Here is an 11,748-nt window from a genome sequence, read left to right as displayed (position 1 = left end):
GGGGGAGGGATGAAATAGATAAAGGAGTTTAAGAGTACACTTACCGTGGGCACCTGGGTGGCTCAGTGGGTTAAGCAACCAACTTGATTTCGGCTAAGGTCATTATCTCATGGTTTGTGAATTTGAGCTCTGCATTGGGTTCTGTGCTGACAGTGCAGAGCCTGTTTGGGATTCTCTCTCTCTCCCTGTCTCTCTCTGTTCCTTCCCTACTTGTATTCTCAATCACTTTTTAAAAATAAATAAATAAACTTAAAAAAAAAGTACTCTTAGCTTGATGGGCACGAAGATATGTATAGAATTGCTGAATCACTATATTGTACACCTAAAACTAAACTAACACTACATGTTCATTGCACTTCTAGCTGGCTGGATAGCAATTATGTCTGTCCTAATTTTTCATTGGTCACCTCTAGGCCTGTGCCTAGCTATGTGGGCTTGAGGGTGGGGGTCACCACTCACCAGCTCCCAGCTAGAAGAAAGAGAAGGTCTTGGCCCAGCCTTCCTGGGTCAGGGTTTGAAGGGGCAGATCTAGCCTTTCCTGGGTCAGCAGCGGTATCCACGTAGGGGCAGAGGTGGGGGCCTAGAGCCCAAGCTCTCCACCTGTCAGCCTAGCTGTGTTTGGAGAAGTATTACTAGCTGTTGACCACGTCGTGATTGATTGTGGTGCTGCCTGGCTTCTATCCAGTGGGACAGATTTCCCTATGGTCACCTGAGTACTGAAAGGCCCGGGCCAGTCCCAGAACTTTGTCCATGGAACCCCACAGGCAAATCATTGACAGTGATCTGGCCAAGGGCACCCTTGCTGGGGATAATAAAGAGGCCTGGTAGGCAATGCCTTCATCTTCCTTCTGTATGCCATAATCTTGGGGTAAGCTTATGGTTATATCTGCCGGCAGAGGCATGTTCAGGAGGCCCAAACCTCCTTCCTTCTCTGAAATGTTTATCCAAGACAGGTGGGTGAATTCAGTAGACAGAGACCCCCAGCACCTCCCAGCCCAGCTCGGAGAAGTCCTCAGCATGCTCTCTGAAAGTGATAATCTCCACAATGCAAACAGACAGAAAGAGGACCAATCCCTCTGTAGTTGGAAAGCTTCACCTCCTTGAAGGCGCCATCCACCAAAGAGGTGGTTGGAAGTTTGCAGTGGGCTTTTGGATATGCGTGTTGCCAGAGACCTTGACTGAATGCTGTGTGTGCAAGGGCGGGATGTGTGGACTGGCAGACACATGAACACGTATTAAAGGGGCCCATTACACTTCAATTAAAAAAAAATTAAAAAGGAAATAAATGCTTCCTGGCCTATAAGTCATTCTCTTGTTAGTACTGTGTATCTATTAACACAAGCCACTCTTTTATGTTTTTATGCCTTTTTTAAATTTTTTTAGTAAGGAACACATGGATCTTGAGTCATTCTTAGGAAACTCTCCCTAACTCCTCTACTTAATGCCTAATGGCTCATAAGTAATATCTGTAATAATTATTTTAGAAATTATGTCCACAGTTACTATGATTTTAAATGTTCTGTTTTCTAGATACCTCTGAGCAAAAGCTTTCACAATTATTGTCTGATTTTCGTGGGTAGAATACAGCTGACATTTGTTTTAACTAATTCTCCACAGCTGACCTCTTTTGCACTAGAGAACTTAACAAGGAAAGACTTAGTGTTTCAATTAAACTCTGTTATGCCTTATCGCTCTTTGACTATCAAGAACACAGAATTTCTACTGTTGCCTTTACCCAGGGACACCTCTCCTCAGTACTTCCACTTTACTCATTGTTTTGTTTGCTTGTTTTAGGATGAATGGTTTATGTGTCTGTCTCCCTCAAGAAAGGGATTGACCCTTACTTACCTCAGTACCATTTGTGCCTATTCCAGTGCCTAAATCTTAGTAGGTCCCCCAGCATGCTAATTAACATAAGATTGACTGAATAAATAGATGAGGTAATTTTCACCATATAGCCTGCCTCTCAAAGTTACAGAGTTCTATTTTGAAAATAATAGTTTCTGACTAAAAAAAAAAAATATCCAAATTATTTTATGTAGAAGGGAAAAACTTCAATTATCACCAAGTAAGATAGAAAATGACCATCATTTGTAAATCCATCATGCAAGGCATGTTGGGGTCAAGACGGTAAAGTCAAGGAAATCTACACAGTTGGCATGTGTCTCCACCAGCACATGAAGACGCAACTCTAATCGCAAAGAATACAGGCTACCACACTGTGCAAGATATTAAGCATCCTAGGTATACGCTGGACCTCACACCCAGGGTTGCTGGTTAGATGGAAAGTAAAATCCTAACAGGCATTACTGGGATTAAATTATTATTGTGGTCAGTTTTAAAGGCTGTCAACGTTCCTGTCCCAAGTTCACCTTTAGTACATCAGGGTTTGTGTTCATGTTGGCAACAGATCTCAACTTCAACCTTAGGAAGGAGAAAAACAAAAGAAGGAAGAAAGAGCATCACTGAATACTATTTTCTAGGAATTCCGCTGAATGCTCGCATATACATTATTTATTTATTCAATACATGTTTAATGAGTGTGTAGTTGTGCTATGCATCATTTTATGTGCAAGGAAGAAATAAAGGAGAGTGTGAAGTCCAGTGAAGGAGATGTAGAATTATGTCTAAAATAATAAAGATGGTGTAGGTACAACTTGTTCTATGAGAATATACAAGAACTCCCAACCTGGACATGAGGGTTTTAGGAAAGCTTCCAGTGAAAGGAAGCAAATTCTAAGCTGAGAACTGGAAGGTGAATGAGAGCCAGAAGAACATTTCCATAGAAACAAAAACATGGGCAGCTCAATTTATTTCTTTTATAAGTCATGTTGTGCAGTTTGGACTGGAGAATTTGAGGACCACTGTTGACTTTCATTTGTCAATTTGACATTGCCTTATATGAACATTCTTCCTTTTGGTAGAATTCCCAAAAGGAAGGCATAGAGATATTCCCTCCTCCAAACCCTGGAAAGTTAGAGTCCTATGAGGGGTTGAACTCAGTCAATCAGAGAAGAATGTGCCTGTAAGATAGTCTTAGCCACAGCTGGTTGCTCTTATTTGCAACAAATTTCCTGACAATTCAGCCTTTAAAGGATTATAAGCAGAAAGTAGCAGAGATTTGCAGTTTAGGACAATCTGTCTAGTTGTGCCGTTTGTAACATGAAGGAGGGTGGCCAGTCAAGGAGTCTAGTTCTGGGGGCCTGTGATCACCCAAACTAGAGATGCTGTTGGCCACCCATAGTGGTGTCACTGGGCAAGGAGAACAGCCAGTGGCCTTGAGGGACATTGACGGAGAATTTTGTTGGAGAACTTACAAATATGGAGTTAGGGAGGAAGAAAAATGGTGGCTTTCTTCTTTCCCATGGAAAACATTTACTGACCAACTTCTGAATGTACCTTATGGTATAGAGGCAACTATGTGGAAACTGTAACAAAGATTGCTATGGGAAAAAAAAATAGAGGAAACCTAAAGGACATAACAGAAAAGAAATAATAGAGGTCCAACAGTTAGGATTTAAATAAGCAAAACTTTTTCCAAGTGCCATAAACAGTAAGAAATTTTTTTGCCTCACTTATCTGAAAGCTCAGAGATAGGATTGTTGATTTAATTTAGTAGCTGAATCTAAATCTCCCTGATATTTGCTTGACTATTTCATCCTGTTTCAGTGCCTTTTTCTGATTGGGATGATATGAATAGGATTAGAGCAGTTTGGAACCACAAATCTGCCCAAAAATGCTCAGAAGAAACAAGTCACCTCTTTTTGTATCTATCTCTTGAGGGAAAGCCCATATTTTCCAAGGGGTCCCGAAAACCTCTTCCCCTTTGCCACGGTCACGTATTAGGGCAGGTGTCCATTCCTGAAATAATTACTATAGCTACAAAATTACATGCACGACAGGCTTAGGCATGGGTTCCAGTAACAACATTGATTACGGAAAAAAAAAAAATATATATATATATATAATAGTAATAAAAAAAGAGGGTACAAATAAACAGTATTAGCAATTTCAAGAAACAAAATGGTAATAGTCCATTGGAGATTATTGTTCTATCAGAAGATAATATTACAAATAACTTTATGTGAACATATTGGAACAGATAGCTGAAATAGCCAATTTTGTATAAAAATAAGTTACTAAAATTGATTTAATAAGTCAAAAAGTGGACTAGACCAGCAGCCATGAATAAACTGAACTGGTTGGAAAAAAAAATAATAAACTAAAAACCTTTCTCTAAAATAGGCAGTAGATCCAGAACATTGTACCTGTCAGTTTTGCCAGATATTAAAGTTATTAGTAATCCTTATACTACCAAATTATTTTAGAAACAAAAAATTATGGAAAAACACCTTACCCATTTTATGAATCTAAAATAGAATACATGGGAATTAGGCAAGAGCAAAATAGTTAAATCTAACCTTTCAAAATACATGAAGAAATCAAAAGAAAATATAGAAACCAAAGTCAACTCAGTGTGGAATTTAAAAGAACTCAAAAATACCATGAATGTTTATTCCGGGAATGCAAGGTTGGTACATTAAAAAAAAAAATAGCAGTTCAATATAAAATATGGCTCCGTTAAACTGATAGATCATATGATGGAGAAAAATAGGTGCAGAAAAAAAAATCATTTAGAAAATTCAGCACCCATTTATTTAAAAAGCAATTTAGGAGTAGAAGGGCACATCTTTACCTAATAAAGTACTATGAAAAATCTTTAGGAATATTATCCCTACAAGTAAAATGTAAGAGTCATTCCTACTAATGTCAGAAATAAAACAAGTGTTTTATCATCATTCAATTATTGAACTTTGCATGGGATGTCCTGGCCAATATTTAATTCAAAAAAATAAATATGAAGCATACAAATTTAAAAAGGAGTTACAGAAGAGTCATTTATATAGAACATCTAAGACAATCTTAGACAATCTGAGTTTAGTAAGTTTGCTGGATATAATATCAACATACCAAAATCATTAGAATTCTTATAAATAAGCAATGACAAATTAGTAAGTGCTATACTAGACATGAACATTCACAGTAGCAAAGAAATTTCTATTTACCTTTAGTACCTATTGGGAGTAAGTTTAACAAAAATTGTGTGAGATACTCAAAGAAAAAAATATATTAAAATATACAAAAGATGAATAAGTGGATAGAAATCAGATTCATATTTATACAGAAAGCAGAACATGTCCATATTGGCCAATTTTGTGTAGTGGGCATACTGGTTTATGTTATATTACTTATTGTACCTTGCTGTATTTTTTTAACTTTTCAAAACATAAACAAATCAATAAAAGGAGCTTCATGTTTCTGAAGAGAAAAATATATTCTACTACATGACTCAACAACATAAATTTTCTACTAACAATTTTCATAAATACAAGTTGGACACAAGTATTTCATTCCTAGAACCAAGCAGAAATGTTTCGTAGAGTATATGCCCAAAAATATTTGCTTTTGGAAGCCAGAAAATATGAAAGTCTATTTAAAAGCAAGTAGAAAAATATTACAATAGGATTAAAATCTTAAGTAAAAACTACCAAAGCGATTTTCTGTCCCCTTTTTTACTAAAATGACATGTCAATATAGACTCTCAAGTATATGATAAAATTGTGATAGTTTTTAACCAATCAGAAAGCAATCAAATAAGCTAACGTGACTAAAAAGTGCTTATGAAGTAAAGTGAGGTAAGTTTTGAGAAAAATAATATTTTTCAAGTTTTCCCAATGTATTTTTTTTAACAATCTCTATTTTTTCATAAATATTGCATTCATTTCTGCTAAGACACAGAACCATATATATCTTCTGCCTGAAAGTTGCATTAACACCTTTCAGCATACAGAAAACAGGATTATTTTTCCAGAGAATTAGTGAAGGATTTTTTTTCTTACCCTAGTTCCAAATTTTATTAGATATTTGACACTTTTAGATGACTTAAATTACTTTCAATGAGCTCAAGATAGAGTTTTATCACATTGCTTCCTTGAAGGAGAGAAAACTGCATTCTTGTTTTATCTTCTCTCCAAGACTAGACTAAACTAAAATGGGAATAAGTGCAATATTTTAAACCAAAAAAAGTATATTTGGGGGTCAAACATTGGCCTGTATGGGAACCTTGAATGTAGTTATTATCCTTATAAAAGCTAGGCGCTTGGAAAATCATTGGTGGTTAAATACAGGATCCAGACAGCTTCATGGCAATGAACTATAAATCCTGAATATATTCCTGACTAAATATGCACCACTGTTGTCTCAACTATTAAAATTATACACATGATTAAAATCCAATTTAAATTGTATTGTTCCTAAATATTTTCTCAATTGATTAGAATTAGATATGATCTCTGCCTGAAAGCTGATTTTGGGGTTTATGTGAATCATGCTTAGAATTGTACTCTGCTAGAGTTGGAGAGAAACACTCAGATCATCTGGGTCAAGCCTCTTTTCAATGTATGAATGATTTCCTTATATAACAATGCTGGCAAACAGGCCAGCTTCTGCTTTAACACTGCTAAGTACTTACAAACTTCAGTAGATACTTTACATGGTCAATCTAATACCCAATATCACTACCTTTCTTTCTCTCTAGTCACCCAAACCAGAAAGCCAAGTGTCATAAAAACAAACCCAGGCTTAGATAAGAAGACACTTTGTTTAGAAGAAAGACTATTCCATTAGAAAAAGCTCCCTGATCTCAGAAATCTAGAAGCATTTCAAAATCAAAAAGAGAAAAGCTTTTCTTATAGAGGGAGGGGTAAGCAGTAAGGAAGAAGTTGGCAAAAGGAGGGAGATTGCCTATTTTGTGCAGTTTGACAGAGTACCTGTCTTGCTGTGGTCAGCTACTTTGCCGCCTAAGCTGATAGGGGGAATGTGTTCAGCATTTTAGTGCTTGTTTAGGGGTCGAACTGATGTTCAGGGCCCTGTGGAGAAGACAGAAGCCAGACTAAAGTTTGGTCAAAGCAAAGCAGAGATGTAATGATGGTCAATTTGTGAGCACTAGGTGAGAAGCAGTAACATGTATCTGGAAGATAGTTATGTCATATTGTCTTGGCTCTTGAGATGCAAGAAGATAATTTCTGCTTTTGTTTTCTGGATGAAAAGGAATCCACATGGTGGGCAAACACCTTCTGCAGTCATGATGCCTGGAAGTAGAACAGCAATCTGAGGAATATGAGGAAGAAAGCTACAAATGAGGGATGAGAAACAGAAGGACCCAGATCACTCAGCATCATTGAGTTAGCATAAATGTCTAGACTGAGACGTCTTTTTGCAAAAAATAAATAAAATAAAATGTTGTTAGGTTAAGTAGCGGTAGTCCAATTTCTGTTACTTGCAACCAAACAAAATCTTAGCTGGTAGGAAAAACATTTAATCATCTACTCTAAATTTTTTTGCCAAAAATCAACATTAATTTATTCTTCTTTACAATACCTAAAACCTCTACTGTACTATTCTTGAAAAAGTTTTCACATGTACAAATCTCCAGTCCTGTGGATTTTCAATGATTTTTCATAATTATTTTCAAAAATGAAATGAAAGTAAATATATGTATATTTTACAAGAAACTAAATGTTAATGTTAGTATATATGTATATGCATATATATGCTTTCAATCTGCCAATTCCTTTTATATGATAAATACTCCACAAATATTTTTGACTAATTCCACAAAATTTCTAAACCTGACAAATTATAAACATTGAGAGGACTTGGAAAGCTTCCTCAGTTTTCGTGTAATTTCAAAACATTACCACTGTGCTAATAGCTACATGACAAGCATTAACTAAAACTAAATATGGATATCTTTCTGAAAGTCTTTTTTAAAGTTAATTGAATTATTTCAATTGCATTAGAGAAGTACAATATTTAAAGAATTCCTGTGGTGAAACCTTTTACAAATGTAATGTCTCCCTTACCCATAATTTATCTGCTGGATTTTTCTATTACTCTAGGCAAAACTTGGAAGACACTAATGTTTGTTATGGTCTGTTATATAAGAATTAACCCAGACATCAGCAAACAATTTGAATAGTTGTCAGGGAGACAGGAGAAGCAAAGGGTAGCTCAGACAAAAACAAACAAACAAACAAAACTCTTCCAACCAAGAATAAGAATTCTACTAAATGAGTTGATTTACATCTGGAAGCAGCTTGATTCTACTGACCAGCTTTGCTGCAGGTTGGTCTAGGTGCCACTTTTTGGTCTATGTAATCTTCATCTCCTAAGTAAATCTGCATGTCTCTTGGTTTATTAAGCCCCTCATTGTATCTATGAAGTTTCAAACTTTAAAGCTCACAAATTCCCTTCTATCAGATACATGTGCTTTTGTGGTTGATCAGAGTTCTGGCAGGTAGAAGATCTGATTGAAGGCTTGAGGCTGCCTAAGAGGGAGTCCTCTAGGATCCATATAGTATTATAGGAGAACTAGAAAGCAAAGACCAAGGGGCGCCTGAGTGGCTCAGTCGGTTAAGTGTCCGACTTCAGCTCAGGCCATGATCTCATGGTTCGTGAGTTTGAGCCCCACGTCGGGCTCTGTGCTGACAGCTCAGAACCTGGAGCCTGCTTCGGATTCTGTGTCTCATTCTCTCTCTTCCCCTCCCCCACTTGTGCTCTGTCTCTCTCTGTCTCTCAAAAATAAATAAAAATGTAAAAAAAAAATTTAAAAGGAAAGCAAAGACCAATAAAATAAGTAAGTCACAGGGATGAAAATGACAGCAAAAGGAATATAGTCAATAATATTGTAATAACCTTGTATGGTGACAGATGGTAACTGTACTTATCATGGTGAGCATTTTGTGCTGTACATAATTGTCAAATCACTATGTTGTACGCCTGAAACTAATAATATATGTCAACTGCACTTCAATTAAAAAAAAAAAAAGATGCTCTCTACCCCACATCAGGCCATCTTATTTGTTTTGGCCAATGTAAGTGAAACTGACACATGGCATTTTTAAGCAAAATATTAAGATCCTTCATGAGGCTCTGCCATTTCTCATTCCCTTTGTTTTTTTCTGTCAAATGAGCTTCATGTACTAAGATGTTAAGGTCTGTTGTTCCAACTTTGTCCTGGATTGAAGATGTGAAATAGAGTCACAGCCGAAGTGAAGGCAACATGTCATGTGATTTTAAAAATTATTTATTGTTGTAAGCCTTTGAGATTTGGAGGCTCTTTGTTATCAATCTATGCCAAGCTGACTAATGGAGCATTATTCTAAAATGGTAGGAATAAAAGAATGTCTAAAAAAATGAAGCAAAGACCAGATAATATATCCTATCACTGTCATAGTTAAACAGTTTCCCTCAGGGAAGATAAATATCAAAATAAGTTTTAAATGTGTCTCTCCATAGACTTATTGAATGCTCAATGAGGAAAAAAATTAATCCAAAGAGGGATGCTATGTTACCATGTATCAAAAAATTATCTTCTTCAAACATAATGAATGACTGCAAAAGGTTAACAGTGTCCATTATAGGTATTTAAAATACATTATAAAGGGTTTATAGTTAGGAATTCAATTATTCATAAGTAAATGCATACTTCTATATTTTATGTTTCCAAACACAATATTCAGTATATTTTAGTTCTTTTAAAACATTTTCTTGGTGAAACATCTGGGTGGCTCAGTCAGTTGAGTGTCTGACTCTTGATTTTGAAGCAGGTCATGATCCCAGGATTGTGAGATCGAGCCTCACATTGGACTCCATGCTGAGCCTGGAGCCTACATCGAATTCTCTCTTTCCCTCTGCTCCCTTAAATTTAATGTTAAAAAAAAAATTAAAAGACACATTGTCTTAACAATTCACTTTGAATAATCCAGTTTCTTTAGCAAAACTTCTAATCGTGAAATGCAAAAGCAAGCTTCCTATTTGGTGCTAAATGAAAGATGATGCATTCTCAACTAAAATCTCAAATATGTGTAATACTGAGTTTTCTATTAATATAATGCTCTTTATATAAGGACACAAAACAATAGAAATTATTGATGGCAAAATTTATAACATGAAAACTATCACCAAAGCCTTTAAATAAAACCGTCATATATCAGAAAATGTCTGATATTATTTGAAAGGCATTCAATTCTGGGCACTTTCCTGGTATTTATAAAGAATTTTTACCTGAAAGAAGAAATGTGTTTCTTTTAAGACTTTTACAAAGAAAGTGTTAGATTTTTTTTATTGTTTTTGTAAATATACTCAACTATTATATTGATCGAGTTACAGTCCCAATATTTTGGCCAGGATTTCTGACCATAAGAGCTCTGCAAATCAAGTTTATATAATGTTTACTGCAGATTGAGTTCAGGGAGGAATAAGAGAAAGAAGAAAAAATTGGGAAACTAAAAGAATATACCTGTGGTACAATAACTGCATGTTTAATATTGAACAAGTGATAATTATTCTGTCAAATCTGCAACGTTTTTGCAGATCAACTGGCAACTGTTTTAAGGAAAAGGAACATTATTGTACCTTTTGATACACTCGTTATCTCTTCAATCCCTCTCAGCTGTTGTAACTTTGAGAAATCTATTTGCATTGGATGCTTACATCAGGGGACTTGAAAGTTTAAGCGTTGCTTTCTTTGAAAGCAGAGGGCACAAGGAGCCAAACCGGTTACGGTGACTAATCATAACAGTCTCTGTGCCTGGGCTGGCTGCCCTCAGCCGGAGACCTCCACAACACTGTCATTACCGTGGGCTGTCTGCTGGCTGGCTGACCCCAGCTTCCCTCTACTCCTCCAGAGCCCTTTACCCTCAGTGATTAATGAACTGTAAAATAACAACCAGTCTTAGAGCAAGCCAGAGTTCCTTCCCATGAATACTAAAGGAAATGCACTTTCTTCCCTGAAGCGGTCAAGATTTTATGGGCAAAACTTCCGTTTTCTTTTTCTACACTCTAGCTCTACTGTTTTGTCACCAGTCAATGGAGGAATCAGACATCAAACCAAACACCCAAAGACCACTTCTTTTCTATGGTAACACTAAGGTGCTGTTATAGGTTCTCATCCATTTATTCCGAACTCCTCCGACCATTATGATTCATGATTAGCTCTTTCAAAACTTCCATCTTGGGGCCGGATCCCAAGGCACGAGGGCCCTTGCGAAAAAGAAATAACGCAGCGAGGCAAATACAATTTTAGAGCTGAGAGCAGGCTGACATTCTAAAGCTTGCATAACTGAATCAGGAGGGCTCCATGTGCATACCAGTGTTTCTTCGAACAATAATATTGTTTTCTAAAAAAAAACAAAAAAACAAAAAAACAAACAAAAAAACAAAAACAAAAAAAAACAAAACAAAAAAAACAAAGTGCGAATGCAGTGAGATCATAAGCCAAGGGGAAAACCACAAGTTTAGGAAAAAAGAAAACAAAATCTCAGGAAAGAGACGAGACCTGATTTAATGCTAGCATATTGATTTCTAGACTTCTCATCTAAACTGCGTTTCCCAGCAAACCCTTCTTGCTTAGGAATCACAATTGCAATTGATCTCAAAGATTATTATGGATACTGAGCATGAACAACTAAAAGCTGACTTTAGCTCTCCATGTACTTGGATTTAGCAAACATTTTGTAATTGAGTGCTTCTATGAATGCAATAAATTCATTCTTTGGAAACCATGCTTTGTCATCTCCCTTTTTATTACAGAAAAATAGTAAATGGTGAAATAACACATTATGCCAATTATAAACACTTGTAATTCCATCACTGGTTCCTAAAATTGCATTGGCCAAAAACACT

At 36.1% G+C, this 11,748-nt stretch overlaps 1 pseudogene; it reads right to left on the bottom strand.

Annotated features, from left to right (window-relative positions):
• Window positions 1-608: 608 nt before the first annotated feature.
• Window positions 609-11,748, bottom strand: part of LOC106967422 (peroxiredoxin-2-like) — a 49,669-nt pseudogene continuing 38,529 nt past the window's right edge.

The sequence above is a fragment of the Acinonyx jubatus genome, chromosome B4 (genome assembly GCF_027475565.1).
Source record: "Acinonyx jubatus isolate Ajub_Pintada_27869175 chromosome B4, VMU_Ajub_asm_v1.0, whole genome shotgun sequence".
Lineage (NCBI taxonomy): Eukaryota > Metazoa > Chordata > Mammalia > Carnivora > Felidae > Acinonyx > Acinonyx jubatus.
Note: the sequence above shows the minus strand (reverse complement) of the source record. Positions and strands in the feature narration are given on the sequence as shown.